This window comes from Triticum urartu, chromosome 2 (assembly GCF_003073215.2).
Source record: "Triticum urartu cultivar G1812 chromosome 2, Tu2.1, whole genome shotgun sequence".
Classification (NCBI taxonomy): domain Eukaryota; kingdom Viridiplantae; phylum Streptophyta; class Magnoliopsida; order Poales; family Poaceae; genus Triticum; species Triticum urartu.
Window position 1 is genome coordinate 96,324,929 of NC_053023.1, and position 25,718 is coordinate 96,350,646.

Genomic DNA, 25,718 nt, shown 5'->3' on the forward strand with positions numbered 1-25,718 from the left:
TATCCTGACAAAAGTGGTCTTCGCCTGTGAAAATCTCTAAGGTGACGCCGTCTTGGGCTCCACGATGACCTCCATCTTGCCGTCCTCTTGGTCTTGGTCTCATTGCACCAATATAGCAACCTTTTCCTGATGCCTCGGTACTCTTCGCCTGCACTGGCCTCCTTAGCACCAAAGAGGAAACAAGGACGCTGCGCGCGCTGGCGCCCGCCTGGTGTCGTGCGTCATGGCTCATGTCACGAGGGTCTCGTGAGGTTTGCCCCGCCTTGATATCTCCGCTCCTCGTGAGCCTGCCTAGCCAGGCTACTCCCGAGGAGGTCTTGCGTCGTCCGCCTCGCGAGGCTTGGACCCTCGCGAGGGTCTTGGATGCTTTGCTGGTGAGATGGGTCGTACGGCCTGCAGGCTCAGCCACGCCGCGGGCCGCAGGCAGGCAAGTTTGGGGACCCCCGTTCCCAGGACGCCAACAAAAGTAAATAAAGTGCAGCAAGGTGGCCCAATCCTTTTTGTAGCAAAGGACAATCCAGGACAAACTCTTATATAGAGAAAAGCGCTCCCGAGGACACATGGGAGTTATCGTCAAGCTAGGTTTCATCACGATCATATGATTCACGTTCGGTACTTTGATAATTTGGTATGTGGGTGGACTGGTGCTTGGGTGATGTCCTTACTTGGCCAAGAATCCCACTTATGATTAACCTCTATTGCAAGCATCCGCAACTACAACAAAAGAATTAAGGTAAACCTAACCATAGCATGAAACATGTGGATCCAAATCAGCCCCTTACGAAGCAACACATAAACTAGGGTTTAAGCTTCTGTCACTCTAGAAACCCATAATCTACTTATTACTTCCCAATGCCTTCCTCTAGGCTCAAATAATGGTGAAATGTCATGTAGTCGACGTTCACATAACACCACTAGAGGAGAGACAACATACATCTCATCAAAATATTGAACAAATACCAAATTCACATGACTACTAAAAGCAAGACTTCTCCCATGTCCTCAGGAACAAACGTAACTACTCGCAAAGCATATTCATGAAATCAGACGAGTATTAATATGCATATAGGATCTAAAAATATGATCTTCCACCAAATAAACCAACTAGCATCAACTACAAGGAGTAATTAACACTACTAGCAACCCACAGGTACCAATCCCAGACTTGGGGACAAGAATTGGATACAAGAGATGAACTAGGGTTTGAGAGGAGATGGTGCTGGTGAAGATGTTGATGGAGATTGACCCCCTCCCGATGAGAGGATCATTGGTGATGACGATGGCGATGATTTCCCCCTCCCGGAGGGAAGTTTCCTCGGCAGAACAGCTCCGCCACAGCCCTAGATTGGTTTCGCCAAGGTTCCGCCTCATGGCGGCGGAGTCTCGTCCCGAAAGCTTGCTTATATTTCCTCCTTTTCCAGCCCAGAATCCCAGCTATCGGCATTCTCCCTCTTTATGTAAACCTTGTAAAATAAGATAGAATAGGCATAAGTATTGTGACATAATGTGTAATAACAACCCATAATGCAATAAATATCGATATAAAAGCATGATGCAAAATGGACGTATCATAGGCCTTTGGCCTTTTCGCACTAACCACCACGTAGGAATAAGTATGGGCACTCGATGTCGCGATTCTCCAAAAGCTATTCGGACGTCAACAATTGAGCGGCGCGTGCCTAGTTGGACGGTAACCACCTGCGCTTGTATAAGGGGGTGGGTCTGCTCCAAGCTGCGTACGCAACACGCAGGAGTGTGATACGTGTCCAACGTATCTATAATTTTTTATTGTTCCATGCTATTATATTATCTGTATTGGATGTTTAATGGGCTTTAATATGCTCTTTTATATTATTTTTGGGACTAACCTATTTACCGGAGGCCCAGTGCCAGTTTCGCAGAAAAGGAATACAAAACGGAATCCAAACGGAATGAAACCTTCGCGATGATCTTTCTTGGACCAAAAGCAAACCAGAAGACTTGGAGTTGAAGTCTTGAATGCCACTATGTGGCCTCAAGGCAGGAGGGCGCGCCTAGGGGGGTAGGCGCGCCCCCACCCTCATGGGCCCCTCGTAGCTCCAACGACGGACTTCTTCCGCCTATATATACTCTTATACCCTAGAAACATCGCAGAGAGCCATGAAACCACTTTTCCACCGCCACAACCTTCTGTACCCGTGAGATCCCATCTTGGGGCCTCTTCCGGCGATTTGTCAGAGGAGGAATCGATCACGGAGTGCTTCTACATCAACACCATAGCCTCTCCGATGAAGCGTGAGTAGTTTACCACAGACCTTCGGGTCCATAGTTATTAGCTAGATGGCTTGTTCTCTCTGTTTGATTCTCAATACAAAGTTCTCCTCGATGTTCTTGGAGATCTATTTAATGTAATACTCTTTTGCAGTGTGTTTGCCGAGATCCGATGAATTGTGGGTTTATGAACAAGATTATCTATGAACATTATTTGGTTCTTCTCTGAATTCTTATATGCATGATTTGATATCTTTGCTAGTCTCTTCGAATTATTGGTTTAGTTTGGCCTACTAGATTGGTTTTTCTTGCAATGGGAGAAGTGCTTAGCTTCGGGTTCAATCTTGCGGTGTCCTTTCCCAGTGACAGTAGGGGCACCAAGGCACGTATTGTATTGTTGCCATTGCGGATAAAAAAGATGGGGTTTATATCATATTGCTTGAGTTTATCCCTCTACATCATGTGTAACATCCCAAATTTTCAATTTGGAATGTTATACACTAGATCATCATTGCATATCATATTTTATTGCATTTTGGTTGATCCTAGAAAATTCTACGCAACTCAAGGACCCTCGGAGAGAGTTGGGGATTTCGTTATTTTCATATTTGAGTTTTTCTCAAATTTTGAAAATAGGATCATTTGATTTTATTTATTTTATCTTCAATTATTTCTATTACAAAAATATGAGAGAGGGAATAAAATGACTTTCCCAAAATAAAGAAATGTTGAGGATTTCATAAAAAAATCAAATAAGATTTCATTTTGGTTTTATTTGCTATTTTATTTGAATTTAGGAAAAATGCACATTTTCCAAAATTGCATTTAGGCCCCAAATAAATGTTCATCCTATGCGGCTTGATTTTAGAAGCCGGGGAAAATTTATTTCGGGATTTTTGGAGTCCGTTTAGTATTCCTTTTGTTTTTTTTTCTGAGCGTAATTATTAAAAAAAATGAGTCTGAACCGACTCTGGCCATAACCGGCCAGGACTCCGCCTGGCCCGGCCCTTTATATAGCGCCGCCGAGGCCCAAGGCCAGCCCAGCCGCGCCCCGCCCCGAAACCCTAACCCTAGGCCGCCTCGCCGCCCGCTGCCGCCGCCGGACCGCCGCTGCCGCCGCCGGACCGCCGCCGCCGCCGCCGGACCGCCGCCGCCGGAGGTAGTTTTTTTTTTGCCGCCGATTTTTTTAGAAAACCGATCGGTTTTCCGTCAATTTTGTCAGTTTTTTTGTTTCGTTTTTTTAAATAGATCAGTTTTCCGGTTTATTTAATTAGCGAGCGTTCGTCCATTCGTTCGTTTTCATGAACGTTCGTCGTTTGTCTTTTTCTCGGATTAAATCCGCGATTTTTCTGATCGCGATTCCTGATCCGATTTTTGTTTTAGTCTAACTATTCGCTCGTTTATCGGAATCCGGCGATTCAAGCGCCTAGAGTTTCGTCTCGAAACGCTCTTTCCGTTTAACCAACTCAATCAAGTTTTTGCCACTTTAAGAATTGCCCTAGATCCAGAATAGTAAATGAAGCTTGTTTCTTTTGCCGTTTGTCTTCTGTTGCTTCATTCGATTTGATTCTTTTTGCCAACCGGAGTTCTTAAGTTGAACTTTCTGGTTAGATCTCTTATTCGAGTTTTACCTATGCATTAGTTGAGTACTTATTGTATGCTTGTTTTTTTGCGATAGAGTACCCGGAGTGCACCGCTTGCTACTTCGAATCGCTAGGTTTCCCGGATCATCAGCAAGGCAAGTAACACTTTGATCATACTTCCAACTACCCAGTTTTATTGCATTAGATCAACCCTGACACATTGCATGATTAGGATCTAATTAAATTGTGGGTTTGGGAAGTAGATGAGGTAGTACCTATCACCTGTTATTATCAAACCTTTGGGAGTTACTTCTACGTTTGCTTATTATGCCATGCTATGCTAGTAGACGTGGATTGGGTGAGTGTATCCATGACAGATGTGAGATTTGTTAATTTAAAGGTTTATCTCAGGTGGCAACTTAAATACACATCTGGGTGGATTGAGGCACCTGGGTATTCCAGTGATTGCCTGTTTTTCTTTTGGACCGCCACCCAGGCTCAAAGGGATCATGAGATTATTCATGCTAGAAACTTCGGTGTGCAGCCACAAGCTACTATGGGCTCTATCATAGTTGATTAAGTTGTGCGAACTCTTACAATGATAGACTAGCAGATGTAGGGGAAAGTAGGTGTAACGGTCTACCCGATCGTAAGGTGCTAGCACTTCTGAAAGACTATGTCCCGGTCACCCGTTTCTCAAACACCATGTAGTGCGAGAAATCAAACGGAGGCGATCAAGTCTTGTGGGGAAAAGTGCGCAAACCTCTGCAAAGTGTATAAACTAATCATGGTTAGCCGTGTCCCCGGTTATGGACATCTTGAGTATCTAGTACTTGGATTATCATGTGAACCTCATCATGTTACTCTAAAGTTAATTTTGTTGGGTTTTGTTTAATGATGATGCTTAATTGGGATTGAGAATGCTGTCAACCATTCTCAATGTTTAACAACTACCATGATAGTTAAATAAAATTTATTCCTTTGCAGTAGGGAAAAATTGGTTTTTCACAAAACTGTAACCATAGAGCTTTCCACCAGCCAAATATGCATATAGTATAGCCTTATTCTTTCATTACTCTCTATGTGTTACATTGCCAACATATTCCATGTGCTGACCCATTTCGGGCTGCAACGTTAATGTTGCAGACTTTTCAGACGACAATTAAGGTGATTTTAGGTCGTGGTTCTATACTCAGTGATGCCGTTAGAGTTGATGGACTCACTTATCTTCCAAGCCTTCCGCTGTTATCGTTATTAGATGGCCTTAAGCCATATTTATTGTAATAAGTTCTCTCTTGAGACACTCGATGTAATAAGTGTGTGATTGCTACTCTGTTATAAATCTTTCAAGTATTGTGTGGTGTCAGCATTACTGATCCAGGGATGACACCTGAGCACGGAGATTGGACCGTTTGAGGTCTGGTCGCTACAAGATGGTATCAGAGCACACGCTGACTGTAGGACACGACCACTAAGACCTAGATCACTACTCACTCTCTTATCTTTCTGACTTCAAATCTTTTCTACTCTTTTAAGATGGTGGATGCAAGGAACAAGTTCATGCAACCGGATGAAGATACACCCTTTGGACGACACTTGAAGGAAGTCACTAGATATCTGAACATAGGAGTACCGAGATTCACCGGAACCTACAATGCCACTCTACCTGAAGAAGAGCGCTGCATGATTCAAGTTCAAGTTCCAGGAAGGACGTTCATGCCAGTCACTGAGCCCATAGAGTTTTCTTTTGATGCACCAACTTGGAGTCTAGGAAAGAGCATGGCAGCTCACATCGCCATGGGACGCATTGGAGAAGTTTACCGCAATGACCTCAAGGATACTATCTACCAGATTTGTGGGCGCCGAGATGAGCACTGGGAGATGATCAGCACCAGGAAGGATAGATCAGTTGCAGCTTTTATCCAGGAGTTAAACCAACACATTCGACGGTAGGAGAACCAGATGTGCGCCAACATGATAGATCTGAAGAAGTTGAGGACAAGAATCAAGGAACTGGAGGAAGAACTCAAGGCTACATGTGAAGATTATGAAGAGGAAATCGAAGTATTAGTGGAGAAGAACGACGATCTGATCAAGAAGATTGGAATATTTATGGGAGGCCCTACACTAGTAGAGGAAGATGAAGAACCCAAGGAGATTCGTCCGGAAGACTACATCATCATCGACGACACCAACTCGGATCCAGATGATAGCAATGATGACTATGTTGATGAAGCTGGAGCAGATATCATGGAATCTGCAACCAAAGTATATTTCTAGTAGACCACCCCAATAGTAGTACTAGTCCACCATGTAAATATAGTAGTCCGAGCACTCTTGCGATAGTTAGATCGATTGTATGCCCTTGTTTGATTGATTGAATGAAGTGAATTGTTTTCTTTTGCCTCATGTGCATATGGGTAGTGTTTTCTCTCTAGACCCCTCTCTATTCTTAAATATCATCTTTTCTAAAGCCTCAGATGCCTCCGAGACGTGACCCCGGATTTACCTTCCCACCGGAGCTCACCCAGTTGATCCAGCAGCAGAACACATTGATGCAGTTGCTAGTCCAGAATCAGAATCAGGGGAACAACAACAACAACCCACCACCACCACCACCTGTTGATCACTTAGCCTGTTTTCTTAGGCTGAATCCGCTAGTGTTCTCCAGTAGCACCGAGCCGATAGTAGCAGATGATTGGCTCCATAAGACAGCAAGGGAGTTGACCACCGCAGGATGCATAGATGCGGAAAAGGTGAAGTTTGCCGCACATCAGCTTGAAGGACCCGCAACATCATGGTGGGAGAATTTCACAGCCACTTTCCCTGTCGACACTGTCACGTGGGACCAGTTTCAGCAAGCTTTTCGTACTGGCCATGTTTCAGTAGGAGCTATGGCCATGAAGAAGCGAGAGTTTCGCAACTTCCGCCAAGGAGGACGGACAGTTGGCCAGTATGTGGAGGACTTTAGTAAGTTAGCATGTTATGCCCCGTATGACATTGCTACGGATGAAGCAAAGCAGGAGAAGTTTCTAGAAGGACTGAATGATGAGTTGAGCATGCAGTTGATGGTAGCAACCTTCAACAACCAGCAGGAGTTGGTAGATCGTGCTCCCATGATTGAAGGGAAGCAGCAGCAGATTGAGAATCGCAATAGGAAATATGGACAAGGGAAGTACAATTCAGGAGCTCTGCAGAAGCCAGGTTTTACCCCTAGACCGGGAGGACATTTTCAGCATACCCATGGAGGAGGTAGCTCGCACAACCACAATGGCACCAAGAATGGTAATGGGAATGGAGGAAGCAACGGCCAGAACCACACCAACCCATCAACCCCAGCCAAGAGAGACCTGAGCCAAGTCACTTGTTTCAAGTGCCAGAAGACCGGACATTATGCCAATGAATGTCCTGAATCACAGAATGGTAATGGCAATGGAAGCTCTGGAAAGAAGTCGAACCCTTTCAACAGAGGACAGGTGAACCACGTTAATGTGGAGGAGGTTGAAGAGCAGCCGGATGCAGTAATCGGTAAGTTTTTGGTTAAGTCATTTACTGCACTTGTTCTTTTTGATACTGGTGCATCACATTCATACATATCAAGGGAATTTTTGGATAAGTATAACCTGCCCACCAAAGTTCTTAGAACACCTATGTTAGTAAGCTCACCAGGAGCAGAGTATATGGCTAGCCAAGGATGTTTTCAAGTGCCATTGAGTATAGGTAGGCATGTGTTTCCCGCGGATTTAATCATTTTGGAATCACAAGGTTTGGATGTAATTCTGGGTATGGATTGGCTGTCGATGTATGGAGGAAACATCGATTGCGCCAGTAAGTCAATTTTGCTCACCACCCTAGAAGGAAGAATGATCAAGTATGTATCCCGGCATGTGCCAAAGAGGAATCAGGTAAATTGTTTAATAGGAGTTGTGCAGGAGGAAGTACCAGTTGTGAAGGATTTCCCTGATGTATTTCCAGAAGAATTTCCAGGCATGCCACCGGATAGAGATATTGAGTTTTTGATTGAGCTTTTGCCAGGCACAGGGCCAATATCAAAGAGATCATATAGGATGCCCGCGAAGGATTTGGTGGAGATTAAGAAGCAGATTAAGGAGTTACCGGATAAAGGATATATTCGCCCAAGTTCTTCACCTTGGGGATCTCTAGTACTTCTAGTGGAGAAGAAAGATGGATCGCTAAGGATGGTTGTTGATTATCGAGGATTGAATGAAGTAACCATCAAGAACAAGTACCCACTACCGATGATCAATGATCTGTTTGATCGATTGCAAGGAGCTAAGGTATTTTCCAAGATCGATCTGCGATCAGGATACCACCAGTTGAAGATTCGAGAACAGGATATACCTAAGACGGCTTTTACCACCAGGTATGGGCTGTACAAGTATACGGTTATGACATTTGGTCTGACTAACGCACCTGCATATTTTATGAACATGATGAACAAGGTGTTTATGGAGTTTCTGGATAAGTTCGTTGTAGTGTTCATTGATGATATCCTGGTTTACTCGAAGAATGAAGAAGAGCATAAGGAGCATTTGCGTTTGGTTCTTGGAAAACTCAGAGAACATCAATTATATGCCAAATTTAGCAAATGTGAGTTTTGGTTGAAGGAAGTTGGATTTCTCGGACACGTTATATCTGGAGAAGGTATAGCAGTAGATCCCACTAAGGTTGATACCGTGACAAATTGGGAAGCCCCAACAACAGTTGGAGAGATCCGGAGTTTTCTTGGACTTGCAGGATACTATCGGAGATTCATTGAGAATTTCTCGAAGATTGCGAAGCCTATGACGGAGTTGTTGAAGAGGTGTATTGCGACGCTTCACGTCAAGGACTTGGAGCAGTGCTTATGCAGGAAGGAAGAGTTGTTTCATATGCCTCACGACAACTTAAGCCTCATGAGTTAAATTATGCTATGCATGATTTGGAGTTAGCAGCCGTAGTGAATGCATTGAAAACTTGGAGACACTTTCTCATTGGAAACCATTGTGAGGTGTACACGGATCACAAGAGTTTGAAGTATATTTTCACGCAGAAGGAGTTGAATCTCAGGCAAAGGAGATGGTTGGAGCTCATCAAGGATTACGATATGAAATTGCATTATCACCCCAGAAAGGCTAACGTAGTAGCCGATGCGCTGAGCCGAAAAAGTCATGTCAACACCTTAATGACGGGAGATTTACCAAGGGAGTTATCCGAAAATCTTCATGAGCTATGTTTGGAGATAGTACCAAGAGGCTATGTAGCAGCATTGGAGATTCAGTCTAGTTTGATGGATAAGATCAAAGAAGCCCAGAAGACTGACAAGGAGATTGCCTCTATAAAGGAGAAAATGAGAAAAGGAAAAGCTAAGGGATTTCGTGAGGATGAGCATGATACCTTATGGTTTGAACACCGGGTTTATTTGCCTAATGATTCGGAGATCAGGAAGTTAATTCTGCAAGAGGCCCATGATTCACCATATTCGATTCACCCAGGAAATACCAAGATGTATTTGGATTTGAAGGATACTTTCTGGTGGACCGGAATGAAAAAGGATATTACGGAGTATGTAGCAGTTTGTGATGTATGCCACAGAGTAAAGGCATAGCATCAGAAGCCAGCAGGATTGCTACAGCCATTGCCAATACCCGAGTGGAAGTGGGATAAGTTAGGCATGGATTTTATTATGGGTTTACCCAGAACTCGTTCAGGCTATGACTCAATATGGGTTGTAGTCAATCGTTTGACAAAGGTAGCACATTTCATTCCAGTGAAGACTACCTACACCAGTGCAAAGTTGGCAAAGATATACATGACCAGAATCGTATGTCTGCATGGAGTTCCAAGGAGCATTGTATCAGATAGAGGAACCCAGTTTACCTAAAAGTTCTGGAATCAGTTGCATGAAACTTTGGGTACCAGGCTAGAGTTCAGTACAGCTTTCCATCCGCAGACAGATGGACAGACCGAGAGAGTCAATCAGATTTTGGAGGATATGCTAAGAGCTTGTGTGCTAGATTACGGATCTAGTTGGGACGAGAATTTGCCATATGCAGAGTTCTCTTACAACAACAGTTATCAATCCAGTTTGAAGATGGCCCCTTTCGAAGCCTTGTACGGAAGGAGGTCCAGGACCCCATTGTCGTGGGATGAAGTTGGAGACCGTAAGTTGTTTGGACCGGATCTGATTAAGGAGCCTGAACAGAAAGTGAAATTAATTCATGATAGGCTCAAGGTAGCCCAATCCAGGTAGAAGAGCTATGCAGATTCAAAACGCAAGGAGACAGTTAACGAAGTCGGAGCCGAGTTTATCTCCGAGTATCACCACTTCGAGGAGTTAAGTGCTTTGGAGTTAAGGGAAAGTTAGCGCCATGTTTTGTAGGCCCATACAAAGTTATGGAGCGTATGGGAGAAGTATCCTATAAGTTGGAATTGCCCGAAGGATTGTCAGGAGTCCACGATATATTCCTCGTTTCCCAGTTGAAGAACTGCCACGCAGAGATGGCCGATATACCGCTGAGAGATACAATGCCGCTGGAAGCGATTCAGTTGGACAGTGATTTGACCTATGAGGAGAAACCAGTTAAGATTCTAGAGTATGCCAGTCGAGTCACCCACAGCAAGGTTATCAAGTTTTGCAAAGTTCAGTGGAGCCACCACACGGAGGATGAAGCCACTTGGGAGCGAGAGGAACAAATGTTGAAGGACCACCCTCACCTATTTTCTAGCCAACCCGAATCTCGAGGGCGAGATTCATCTTAAGGGGGGTAGGTTTGTAACATCCCAAATTTTCAATTTGGAATGTTATACACTAGATCATCATTGCATATCATATTTTATTGCATTTTGGTTGATCCTAGAAAATTCTACGCAACTCAAGGACCCTCGGAGAGAGAGTTGGGGATTTCGTTATTTTCATCTTTGAGTTTTTCTCAAATTTTGAAAATAGGATCATTTGATTTTATTTATTTTATCTTCAATTATTTCTATTACAAAAATATGAGAGAGGGAATAAAATGACTTTCCCAAAATAAAGAAATATTGAGGATTTAACTAAAAATCAAATAAGATTTTATTTTGTTTTTATTTGCTATTTTATTTGAATTTAGGAAAAATGCGCGTTTTTCAAAATTGCATTTAGGCCCCAAATAAATGTTCATCCTGTGCGGCTTGATTTTAGAAGCCGGGGAAAATTTATTTCGGGATTTTTGGAGTCCGTTTAGTATTCCTTTTGTTTTTTTTTCTGAGCGTAATTATTAAAAAAAATGAGTCTGAACCGACTCTGGCCATAACCGGCCAGGACTCCGCCTGGCCCGGCCCTTTATATAGCGCCGCCGAGGCCCAAGGCCAGCCCAGCCGCGCCCCGCCCCGAAACCCTAACCGTAGGCCGCTGCCGCCCCGCCGCCCGCCGCCACCGCCGGACCGCCGCCGCCACCGGAGGTAGTTTTTTTTCGCCGCTGGTTTTTCTAAAAACCAATCGGTTTTCCGTCGGTTTTCTCCGTTTTTTTAGTTTCGTTTTTTAAATAGATCGGTTTTCCGGTTTATTTAATTAGCGAGCGTTCGTCCATTCGTTCGTTTTAACGAACATTCGTCGTTTTTCTTTTTCTCGGATTAAATCGGCGATTTTTCTGATCTCGATTCCTGATCCGATTTTCGTTTTAGTCTAACTTTTCGCTCGTTTATAGGAATCAGGCGATTCAAGCGCCTGGAGTTTCGTCTCGAAACCCTCTTTCCGTTTAACCAACTCAAACAAGTTTGCCACTGTAAAAATTGCCCTAGATCCAGAATAGTAAACGAAGCTTGTTCCTTTTGTCGTTTGTCTTTTGTTGCTTCATTCGATTTGATTCTTTTTGCCAACCGGAATTCTTAAGTTGAACTTTCTGGTTAGATCTCTTATTCGAGTTTTACCTGTGCATTAGTTGATTACTTATTGTATGCTTGTTTTTTTGCGATAGAGTACCCGGAGTGCGCCGCTTGCTACTTCGAATCGCTAGGTTTCCCGGATCATCAGCAAGGCAAGTAACACTTTGATCATACTTCCAACTACCCAGTTTTATTGCATTAGATCAATCCTGACACATTGCATGATTAGGATCTAATTAAATTGTGGGTTTGGGAAGTAGATGAGGTAGTACCTATCACCTGTTATTATCAAACCTTTGGGAGTTACTTCTACGTTTGCTTATTATGCCATGCTATGCTAGTAGACGTGGATTGGGTGAGTGTATCCATGACAGATGTGAGATTTGTTAATTTAAAGGTTTATCTTAGGTGGCAACTTAAATACACATCTGGGTGGATTGAGGCACCTGGGTATTACAGTGATTGCTTGTTTTTCTTTTGGACCGCCACCCAGGCTCAAAGGGATCATGAGATTATTCATGCTAGAAACTTCCGTGTGCAGTCACAAGCTACTATGGGCTCTAGCATAGTTGATTAAGTTGTGCGAACTCTTACAATGGTAGACTAGCAGATGTAGGGGAAAGTAGGTGTAACGGTCTACCCGATCGTAAGGTTATGAAAGTAAGTGTAGCTTCTGAAAGACTATGTCTCGGTCATCTGTTTCTCAAACACCATGTAGTGCGAGAAATCAAACGGAGGCGATCGAGTCTTGTGGGGAAAAGTGCGCAAACCTCTGCAGAGTGTATAAACTAATCATGGTTAGCCGTGTCCCCGGTTATGGACATCTTGAGTATCTAGTACTTGGATTATCATGTGAATCTCATCATGTTACTCTAAAGTTAATTTTGTTGGGTTTTTCTAATGATGATGCTTAATTGGGATTGAGAATGCTGTCAACCATTCTCAATGTTTAACAACTACCATGATAGTTAAATAAAATTTATTCCTTTGCAGTAGGGAAAAATTGGCTTTTCTCAAAACTGTAACCATAGAGCTTTCCACCAGCCAAATATGCATATAGTATAGCCTTATTCTTTCATTACTCTCTATGTGTTACATTGCCAGCATATTCCATGTGCTGACCCATTTCGGGCTGCAACGTTAATGTTGCAGACTTTTCAGACGACGATTAAGGTGCTTTTAGGTCATGGTTCTATACTCAGTGACGCTGTTGGAGTTGATGGACTCACTTATCTTCCAAGCCTTCCGCTGTTATCGTTATTAGATGGCCTTAAGCCATATTTATTATAATAAGTTCTCTCTTGAGACACTCGATGTAATAAGTGTGTGATTGCTACTCTGTTATAAATCCTTCAAGTACTGTGTGGTGTCAGCATTACTGATCCAGGGATGACACCTGAGCACAGAGATTGGACCGTTTGAGGTCTGGTCGCTACATCATGACATCTTGCTTAAAGCGCTACTCTGTTCGTTTGAACCTAATACTCTAGATGCATGTTGGATAGCGGTCGATGTGTGGAGTATAGTGGTAGATGCAGAATCTTTTCGATCTACTTGACACGGACGTGATGCCTATATTCATGATCATTGCCTTAGATATCTTCATAACTATGCGCTTCTCTATCAATTGCTCGGTAGTGTTTTGTTCACCCATCGTAATACATGCCATCTTGAGAGAAGCCACTAGTGAAACCTATGGGCCCCCGGTCTCTTTCTTATTATATTACATCTCTTTTATTTACATCGCATCTCGTTTACTATTTTGCAATCTTTACTTTCCAATCTATACAACAAAAATACCAAAAATATATATTTCACTATCTTTATTAGATCTCACTTTTGCGAGTGACCGTGAAGGGATTGGCAACCCCTTTATCGCGTTGGTTGCAAGGTTCTTCATTGTTTGTGTAGGTACTAGATGACTTGTGCGTTGTCTCCTACTATATTGATACCTTGGTTCTCAAAAACTAAGGGAAATACTTACGCTACTTTGCTACATCACCCTTTCGTCTTCAAGGGAAAACCAACGCATGCTCAAGAGATAGCAAGAAGGATTTCTGGCGCCGTTGCCTGGGAGAACTACGCCAAGTCAAGACATACTAAGTACCCATCATAAACTCTTCCCCCTCAAATTACATTATTTGCCATTCGCCTCTCGTTTTCCAATCCCCCACTTCTAAAACGATTTTCGAAAATCTTTGCCTTTTCTTAGCCTCTCTTTCGTTCGTCTTTTTCGTTTGCCCTTATGTATTACTTGGATTGCTTGCTCGTTTGCTTGGTATAATTGTGTGTTTATTGCCAATCAAACAAAAACTTATGGATCCTCATCCACTTGCTAATCTTTTTAAGAGATCCAATTATGATGAACTAATTGCTAGTGAGTTGTGTGCACTAGATTATCTTTATGAGTTTTTGCTTGAAATCCGTGAATCTGAAAATTGTGATGAAGTACTTTATGAAGTGATTCACGGTAGATCTTTGAATGAAAAGCATGATTGCAATGATGTTATTATAAATTATATTAATGTCAATTGTGCTAATAATATACAAAACCCTAAGCTTGGGGATGCTAGTTTTGCTATGTCCTCTACTTGTTGCAATGATCATGATTGGGGTGATTCTTATTATGATGTTGAAAATTTATTGAAGTCCCATGATGAATATGAGATTGATAATAATGTTTGCAATAATATTGAAAGTGGGTTTGTAAGAGTGTCGACTTTAGATCCCACATATTTGGAGAATATTCAATCTTGTGAATTTTTTATAAAGGTAGGTACGAAGAGGTCATGACTTTATTTTATGATAATCCCACTATTTTGGAAGAGTGTCAACTTTGCATGCATGTGGATCATGAAGAGAAAATTTTATGTGATAGCTATATTGTTGAATTTGATTATGATCCTACATGTAATTATTATGAGAGAGGAAAATATGGTTGTAGAAATTTCCATGTCACTAAATTACCTCTCGTTATGTTGAGATTGCTATTGTTTCTTTCTCCTTCCTTACATATGCTAGTTTTTGCTTGTCTTGATAATTCGTTTGCTTATATAATGCATATGCATAGGAAGTATGTTAGACTTAGATGTGATTTTCATATGCTTCATGATTCTCCCTTCGTGTTTGAATTTCTATCTTTCATGTGAGCATCATTAAAATTATAGATGCCTAGCTAGGGGCGTTAAACGATAGCGCTTGTTGGGAGGCAACCGAATTTTATTTTTGTTCTTTGCTTTTTGTTCCTGTTTAGTAATAAATAATTCATCTAGCCTCTGTTATGATTGTGTTTTTTATGTTTTAATTAGTGTTTGTGCCAAGTAAAGCCTTTAGGATCTTCTTGGGTGATTGTTGTTTGATCTTGTTGATAAAAACAAAAAATATGCGCTCACGAAAATAATTTTCATTTTTTTACCAAAGAGCGATAAAATACCAATTCCAACTGAAGTAGATCAATATACAAATTATCATGGTCGTCCTAATTTTTAAGAATTTTTGGAGTTACGGAAGTATTCGAAACCTTCAGATTGGTACAGACTATTCTGTTTTTGACAGATTCGGTTTTTCGCGTGTTGTTTGCTTATTTTGATGCATCTATGACTAGTATCGTGGGGTATGAACCATAGAGAAGTTGGAATACAGTAGGTTTAACACCAATCTAAATAAATAATGAGTTCATTACAGTACCTTAAAGTGGTGGTTTATTTTCTTATACTAACGGAGCTCATAGATTTTCTGTTGAAGTTTTGTGTTGTGAAGTTTTCAAATTCTTGGGTAAAGATTTGATGGATTTTAGAATAAGAAGTGGCAAGAGCCTAATATTGGGGATGCCCAAGGCACCCCAAGGTAAAATTCAAGGACAAAGCCTAAGCTTGGGGATGCCTTGGAAGGCATCCCCTCTTTCGTCTTCGTCTATCGGTAACTTTACTTGAGGCTATATTTTTATTCACCACATGATATGTGTTTTGCTTGGAGCATCTTCTATGATTTGATTCTTTGATTTTTAGTTTACCACAATCATCCTTGCTGTACACACCATTTGGGAGAGACACGCATGAATCGGAATTTATTAGAATACTCTATGTGCTTCATTTATATCTTTTGAGCTAGATAATTTTGCTCCAGTGCTACACTTATATCTTTTTAGAGCACGGTGGTGGTTTTATTTTATAGAAACTATTGATCTTCATGCTTCACTTATATTATTTTTAGAGTCTTTTAGAATAGCATGGTAATTTGCTTTGGCTATAAAATTAGTCCTAATATGATGGGCATCCAAGATGGGTATAATAAAAACTTTCATATAAAGTGCATTGAATACTATGAGAAGTTTGATTCCTTATGATTGTTTTGAGATATGAATATGGTGATATTAGAGTCATGCTAGTTGAGTAGTTGTGAATTTGAGAGATACTTGTGTTAAAGTTTGTGATTCCCGTAGCATGCATGTATGGTGAACCGTTATGTGATGAAGTCGGAGCATGATTTATTTTTTGATTGTCTTCCTTATGAGTGGCGGTCGGAACGAGCGATGGTATTTTCCTACCAATCTATCCCCCTAGGAGCATGCGCGCAGTACTTCATTTCAATAACTAATAGATTTTTGCAATAAGTATGTGAGTTCTTTATGACTAATGTTGAGTCCATGGATTATACACACTCTCAGCCTTCCACCGTTGCTAGCCTCTCTAGTACCGCACAACTTTCGCCGGTACCATAAACCCACCATTTACCTTCCTCAAAACAGCCACCACGCTTACCTATTATGGCATTTCCATAGCCATTCCGAGATATATTACCATGCAACTTTCCACCGTTCCGTTTATTATGACACACTCCATCATTGTCATATTGCCTTGCATGATCATGTTGTTGACATAGTATTTGTGGCAAAGCCACCGTTCATAATTTTTCATACATGTCACTCTTGAATCATTGCACATCCCGGTACACCGCTGAAGGCATTCACATAGAGTCATATTTTGTTCTAAGTATCGAGTTGTAATTTTTGAGTTGTAAGTAAATAAAAGTGTGATGATCTTCATTATTAGAGCATTGTCCCAGTGAGGAAAGGATGATGGAGACTATGATTCCCCCACAAGTCGGGATGAGACTCCGGATGAAAAAAAAGAGGCCATAAAAAAAGAAAAGGCCCAAATTAAAAAATAAGAGAAAAAGAGAGAAGGGACAATGCTGCTATCCTTTTGTTGGGGAACGTAGCAGAAATTCAAAAAATTTCCTACGTGTCACCAAGATCTATCTATGGAGAGACTAGCAATGAGGGGAAGGAGAGTGCATCTACATACCCTTGTAGATCGCTAAGCAGAAGTGTTCAAGTGAACGGGGTTGATGGAGTCGTACTCGTCGTGATTCAAATCACTGATGACCAAGTGCCGAACGCACGGCACCTCCGCGTTCAACACACGTGCAGCCCGGTGACGTCTCCCACGCCTTGATCCAGCAAGGAGAGAGGGAGAGGTTGAGGAAGATTCCATCCAGCAGCAGCACAACGGCGTGGTGTGATGGAGGAGCGTGGCAATCCTGCAGGGCTTCGCCAAGCACCACAGAAGAGGAGGGAGAGAGAGATGCAGGGCTGCACCAACGAGAGATCGAATCGCGTGTGTTATGGGCAGCCCTAGGCCTCATATATATAGGGAAGGGGAGGGGCTGCGCCCCCTCTAGGGTTCCCACCCCTAGGGGGGGCGGCAGCCCTAGATGGGGATCAAGGGTGGCGGCCAAGAGGGGGAGAGAGGGATGGCGCCCCTAGGGTGGGCCTTAAGGCCCATCTAAGCCTAGGGTTTCCTCCTTTTTTCCTCCTAGCTGCCCTTGGGCCTTGTGGGAGGCGCACCAGCCCACTTAGGGGCTGGTCCCTCACCACCCTTGGCCCACGCAACCTTCTGGGGTTGGTGGCCCCACTTGGTGGACCCCCGGGACCCTCCCGGTGGTCCCGGTACGTTACCGATAAACCCCGAAACTCTTCCGGTGACCAAAACAGGACTTCCCATATATAAATCTTTACCTCTGGACCATTCCGGAACTCCTCGTGACGTCCGGGATCTCATCCGGGACTCCTAACAACATTCGGTTACCACATACAAACTTCCTTTATGACCCTAGCGTCATCGAACCTGAAGTGTGTAGACCCTACGGGTTCGGGAGACATGCAGACATGACCGAGACGTTCTCCGGTCAATAACCAACAGCGGGATCTGGATACCCATGTTGGCTCCCACATGTTCCACGATGATCTCATCGGATGAACCACGATGTCAAGGACTTAATCAATCCCGTATACAATTCCCTTTGTCTATCGGTACGACACTTGCCCGAGATTCGATCATCGGTATCCCGATACCTTGTTCAATCTCGTTACCGGCAAGTCTCTTTACTCGTTCCGTAACACATCATCCCGTGATCAACTCCTTGATCACATTGTGCACATTATGATGATGTCCTACCGAGTGGGCCCAGAGATACCTCTCCGTCACACGGAGTGACAAATCCCAGTCTCGATTCATGCCAACCCAACAGACACTTTCGGAGATACCCGTAGTGTACCTTTATAGCCACCCAGTTACGTTGTGACGTTTGGCACACCCAAAGCACTCCTACGGTATCCGGGAGTTGCACAATCTCATGGTCCAAGGAAATGATACTTGACATTAGAAAAGCTTTAGCATACGAACTACATGATCTTGTGCTAGGCTTTAGGATTGGGTCTTGTCCATCACATCATTCTCCTAATGATGTGATCCCATTATCAACGACATCCAATGTCCATGGTTAGGAAACCATAACCATCTATTGATCAACGAGCTAGTCAACTAGAGGGTCACTAGGGACATGATGTTGTCAATGTATCCACACATGTATCTGAGTTTCCTATCAATACAATTATAGCATGGATAATAAACGATTATCATGAACAAGGAAATATAATAATAATCAATTTATTATTGCCTCTAGGGCATATTTCCAACAGTCTCCCACTTGCACTAGAGTCAATAATCTAGTTCACATCGCCATGTGATTAACACTCACAGGTCACATCGCCATGTGACTAACACCCAAGAGTTCTGGGTTTGATCATGTTGCTTATGAGAGAGGTTTTAGTCAACGGGTCTGAACCTTTCAGATCCGTGTGTGCTTCACAAATCTCTATGTCATCTCCTAGACACAGCTACCATGTTCTATTTGGAGCTATTCCAAATAACTGTTCTACTATACGAATCCAGTTTACTACTCAGAATAATCTGGATTAGTGTCAAAGTTTGCATCGGCGTAACCCTTTACGACGAACTCTTTTACCACCTCCATAATCGAGAAAATTCCTTAGTCCACTAGTTACTAAGGATAACTTTGACCACTGTCCTGTGATCCATTCTTGGATCACTCTTGTACCCCTTGACTGACTCATGGCAAGGCACACTTCAGGTGCGGCACACAGCATAGCATACTGTAGAGCCTATGTCTTAAGCATAGGGGACGACCTTCGTCCTTTCTCTCTATTCTGCCGTGGTCGAGCTTTAAGTCTTAACTTCATACCTTACAACTCAGGCAAGAACTCCTTCTTTGACTGATCCATCTTGAACAACTTCAAGATCATGTCAAGGTATGCGCTCATTTGAAAGTACCATTAAGCGTTTTGATCTATCCTTATAGATCTTGATGCTCAATGTTCAAATAGCTTAATCCAGGTTTTCATTGAAAAACACTTTCCAAATAACCCTATATGCTTCCCAGAAATTCTACGTCATTTCCGATCAACAATATGTTAAAACATATACTCATCAGAAATTCTATAGTGCTCCCACTCACTTCTTTGGAAATACAAGTTTCTCATAAACCTTGTATAAACCCAAAATCTTTGATCATCTCATCAAAGTGTACATTCCAACTCCGAGATGCTCACTCCAGTCCTCAGAAGGATTGCTGGAGCTTTGCATCCTTATTAGCATCTTTTCAGGATTGACAAAACCTTTCGGTTGTATCACATACAACCTTTCCTCAAGAAAATCGTCGAGGAAACAATGTTTTGACATCCTATCTGCAAGATTTCATAAATAATGCAGTGACTGCTAATATAATTCCAACAGACTCTTAGCATCGCTACGAGTGAGAAAATCTCACCGTAGTCAACTCCTTGAACTTGTTAGAAAACATCTTAACGACAAGTCGAGCTTTCTTAATGGTGACATTTACCATCATTGTCCGTCTTCCTTTTAAAATCCATCTACACTCAACAGCCTTACGACCATCAAGTAGTTCTTCCAAAGTCTACACTTTGTTTCCATACATGGATCCTCTCTCGGATTATATGGCCTCAAGCCATTTATCGGAATCCAGGCCCACCATCGCTTCTCCACAGCTCGTAGGTTCATTGTTGTCTAGCAACATGACTTCCAAGACAGGGTTACGTACCACTCTGAAGTAGTACGCATCCTTGTCATCTCATGAGGTTTGGGAGTGACTTGATCCGAAGTCTCATGATCAATATCATAAGCTTCCACCTCAATTGGTGTAGGTGCCACAGGAACAACTCTTTGTGCCCTGCTATACACTAGTTGAAGTGACGGTTCAATAACCTCATCAAGCCTCCACCATCCTCCCACTCAATTCTTTCGAGAGAAACTTTTCCTCGAGAAAGGACCCGATTCTAGAAACAATCCTTTATTGCTTTCGGATCTGAGACAGGAGGTATACCCAACTGTTTTTGGGTTGTCCTATGAAGATGCATTTATCCGCTTTGGGTTCGAGCTTATCAGCCTGAAACTTTTTCCACATAAGCGTCGCAGCCCCAAACTTTTAAGAAATGACAGCTTAGGTTTCTCTAAACCATAGTTCATACGGTGTCATCTCATCGGAATTACGTGGTGCCCTATTTAAAGTGAATGCGGTTGTCTCTAATGCCTAACCCATGAACTATCGTGGTAATTCGATAAGAGACATCATGGTATGCATCATATCCAATAGGGTGCAGTTATGATGTTCGGACACACCATCACACTATGGTGTTCCAGGCTGTATTAGTTGTGAAACAATTTCCACAATGTCTTAATTCTGTGCCAAACTCGTAATTCAGATATTCATCTCTATGATCATATCATAGATATTTTATCCTCTTGTCACGACGATCTTTCAACTTCACCCTGAAATTACTTGAACCTTTCAATAATTCAGACTCGTGGTTCATCAAGTAAATGTACTCAACATCTACTCAAATCATCTGTGAAGAAAGAACATAACGATATCCACTACATGCCTCAGCACTCATTGGACTGCACACATCAAAATGTATTTCTTCCAACAATTTGCTTTCTAGTTCCATTTTACTGAAACCGAGGCTTTCAGTCATCTTGCCCATGTGGTATGATTTGCATGCCTCAAGTGATTCAAAATCAAGTGAGTCCAAACGGTCCATTTGCATGGAGTTTCTTCATGCATACACACCAATAGACATGGTTCGCATGTCTCAAACTTTTCAAAAATGAGTGAGTCCAAAGATCCATCAACATGGAGTTTCTTTATGCGTTTTATACCGATATGACTTACGTGGCTGTGCCACAAGTAGGTGGTACTATCATTACTATCTTTTGGCATGAACATGTGTATCACTACGATCGAGATTCAATAAACCATTCATTTCAGGTGTAAGACCATTGAAGGTATTATTCAAATAAACAGAGTAACCATTATTCTCCTTAAATGAATAACCATATTGCGATAGACACAATCCAATCATGTCTATGCTCAACACAAACACCAATCTTGATGGTAGAAGGAGCGTACGATATTTGATTATATCAACATTGGAAACACTTCCAACACATATCATCAGCTCACCTTTAGCTAGTCTCCGTTTATTCCGTAGCTTTTATTTCGAGTTACTAACACTTAGCAACCGAACCGGTATCTAATACCCTAGTGCTACTAGGAGTACTAGTAAAGTACACATCAACACAATGTATATCCAATATACTTCTATCGACCTTCCCAGCCTTCTAATCTACCAAGTATCTAGGGTAATTCTGCTCCAGTGGTTGTTCCCCTTATTACAGAAGCACTTAGTCTCGGGTTTGGGTTCAACCTTGGGTTTCTTCACTAGAGCAGCCACTGAATTGCCGTGTCATGAAATATCCCTTCTTTCCCTTGCCCTTCTTGAAACTAGTGGTTTCACTAACCATCAACAATTGATGCTCCTTCTTGATTTCTACGTTCGCGGTGTCAAACATCGCGAATATCTCAAGGATCATCATATATGTCCCTGATACATTATAGTTCATCACGAAGCTCTAGCAGCTTGGTGGTAATGACTTCGGAGAAACATCACTATCTTATCTGGAAGATGAACTCCCACTCGATTCAAATGATTGATGTACTCAGACAATCTGAGCACAAGCTCAACAATTGAGCTTTTCTCCCTTAGTTTGCAGGCTAAGAAAATCGTCGGAGGTCTTATACCTATTGACGTGGGCACGAGCCTGAAATCCCAATTTCAGTCCTCGAAACATCTCATATGTCTTGCGACGTTTCAAAACGTCTTCAGTGCCTCAATTCTAAACCGTTGAACTGAACTATCACGTAGTTATCAAAATGTGTATGTCAGATGTTTGCAACATCCATAGACGACGTTCGAGGTTCAGCACACTAAGCGGTGCATTAAGGACATAAGCCTTCTATGAAGCAATGAGGACAATCCTCAGTTTACGAACCTAGTCCGCACAATTGCTACTATCAACTTTCAACTATTTTTTCTCTAGGAACATATCTAAATAGTAGAACTAAAGCGCGAGCTACGACATAATTTGCAAAATCCTTTTGACTATGTTCAGGATAATTAAGTTCATCTTATGAACTCCCACTTAGATAGACATCCCTCTAGTCATCTAAGTGATTACATGATCGGAGTCAACTAGGCCGTGTCCGATCATCACGTGAGACAGACTAGTCAACATCGGTGAACATCTTCATGTTGATCGTATCTGCCATACGACTCATGCTCGACCTTTCGGTCTTCTGTGTTCCAAGGCCATGTCTGTACATGCTAGGCTCGTCAAGTCAACCTAAGTGTTTGCATGTGTTCCGAGGCCATGTCTGTACATGCTAGGCTCGTCAACACCCGTTGTATGTGAACGTATGAATCTAACACCCGATCATCACGTGGTGCTTCGAAACTACGAACTGTCGCAACGGTGCACAGTTAGGGGGAACACTTTCTTGAAATTTTAATGAGGGATCATCTTATTTACTACCGTCGTTCTAAGCAAATAAGATGTATAAACATGATAAACATCACCTGCAATCAAATAGTGACATGATATGGCCAATATCATATTGCTCCTTTTGATCTCCATCTTCGGGGCTCCATGATCATCATCATCACTGGCATGACACCATGATCTCCATCATCATGATCTCCATCATCATGTCTTCATGAAGTTGTCACGTCATCTATTACTTCTACTACTACAGCTAACGGTTAGCAATAAAAGTAAAGTAATTACATGACGTTTATGTTGACACGCAGGTCATAAATAAATTAAGACAACTCCTATGGCTCCTGCCAGTTGTCATACTCATCGACATGCAAGTCGTGATTCCTATTACAAGAACATGATCAATCTCATACATCACATATATCATTCATCATATCCTTTTGGCCATATCACATCACATAGCATACCCTACAAAAACAAGTTAGACGTCCTCTAATTGTTGTTTGCATGTTTTACGTGGCTGCTATGGGTTTCTAGCAAGAACGTTTCTTACCTACGCAAAGACCACAACGTGATATGCCAATTGCTATTTGCCCTTCATAAGGACCCTTTTCATCGAATCCGATCCGACTAAAGTAGGAGAGACAGACACCCGCTAGCCACCTTATGCAACTAGTGCATGTCAGTCGGTGGAACCTGTCTCACGTGAGAGTACGTGTAAGGTCGGTCCGGGCCGCTTCATCCCACGATGCCTCCGAATCAAGATAAGACTAGTAACGGCAAGCATATTGAACAAAATCAATGCCCACAACTACTTTGTGTTCTACTCGTGCATAGAATCTACGCAATAGACCTAGCTCATGATGCCACTGTTGGGGAACGTAGCAGAAATTTAAAAATTTTCCTACGTGTCACCAAGATCTCTCTATGGAGAGACTAGCAATGAGGGGAAGGAGAGTGCATCTACATACCCTTGTAGATCGCTAAGCGGAAGCGTTCAAGTGAACGGGGTTGATGGAGTCGTACTCGTCGTGATTCAAATCACCGATGACCAAGTGCCGAACGCACGGCACCTCCGCGTTCAACACACGTGCAGCCCGGTGACGTCTCCCACGCCTTGATCCAGCAAGGAGAGAGGGAGAGGTTGAGGAAGACTCCATCCAGCAGCAGCACAACGGCGTGGTGGTGATGGAGGAGCGTGGCAATCCTGCAGGGCTTCGCCAAGCACCCGCGAGATATGAGGAGGAAAGAGAGGGAGGGCTGCACCAACAGGCAGAGATCAGATCGCGTGTATTGGGCAGCCCCTAGGCCTCATATATATAGGGAAGGGGAGGAGGGTGCGCCCCCTCTAGGGTTCCCACCCCTAGGGGGGCGGCAGCCCTAGATGGGGATCAAGGGTGGCGGCCAAGAGGGGGAGAGGGGAGGCGCCCCTAGGGTGGGCCTTAAGGCCCATCTAAGCCTAGGGTTTCCTCCTTTTTTCCTCCTAGCTGCCCTTGGGCCTTGTGGGAGGCGCACCAGCCCACTTAGGGGCTGGTCCCTCACCACCCTTGGCCCACGCAACCTTCTGGGGTTGGTGGCCCCACTTGGTGGACCCCCGGGACCCTCCCGGTGGTCCCGGTACGTTACCGATAAACCCCGAAACTCTTCCGGTGACCAAAACAGGACTTCCCATATATAAATCTTTACCTCCAGACCATTCCGGAACTCCTCGTGACGTCCGGGATCTCATCCGGGACTCCGAACAACATCGGTTACACATAAATTCCTTATAACCTAGCGTCATCGAACCTAAGTGTGTAGAACCCTACGGGTTCGGGGAGACAATGCAGACATGACGAGACGTTCTCCGGTCATAACAACAGCGGATCTGGATACCCATGTTGGCTCCACATGTTCCACGATGATCTCATCGGATGAACCACGATGTCAAGGACTTAATCAATCCCGTATACAATTCCCTTTGTCTATCGGTACGACACTTGCCCGAGATTCGATCGTCGGTATCCCGATTACCTTGTTCAATCTCGTTACCGGCAAGTCTCTTTACTCGTTCCGTAACACATCATCCCGTGATCAACTCCTTGATCACATTGTGCACATTATGATGATGTCCTACCGAGTGGGCCCAGAGATACCTCTCCGTTTCACACGGAGTGACAAATCCCAGTCTCGATTCGTGCCAACCCAACAGACACTTTCGGAGATACCTGTAATGTACCTTTATATCCACCCAGTTACGTTGTGACGTTTGGCACACCCAAAGCACTCCTACAGTATCCGGGAGTTGCACAATCTCATGGTCTAAGGAAATGATACTTGACATTAGAAAAGCTTTAGCATACGAACTACATGATCTTGTGCTAGGCTTTAGGATTGGGTCTTGTCCATCACATCATTCTCCTAATGATGTGATCCCGTTATCAACAACATCCAATGTCCATGTTTAGGAAACCATAACCATCTATTGATCAACGAGCTAGTCAACTAGAGGCTCACTAGGGACATGGTGTTGTCTATGTATCCACACATGTATCTGAGTTTCCTATCAATACAATTATAGCATGGATAATAAACGATTATCATGAACAAGGAAATATAATAATAATCAATTTATTATTGCCTCTAGGGCATATTTCCAACACCTTTTTCCACACTTGTGCTTCAAAGTAGCACCATGATCTTCTTGATAGAGAGTCTCCTATTTTGTCACTTTCATATACTAGTGGGAATTTTCCATTATTGAACTTGGCTTGTATATTCCAATGACGGGCTTCCTCAAAATGCCCTAGGTCTTCATGAGCAAGCA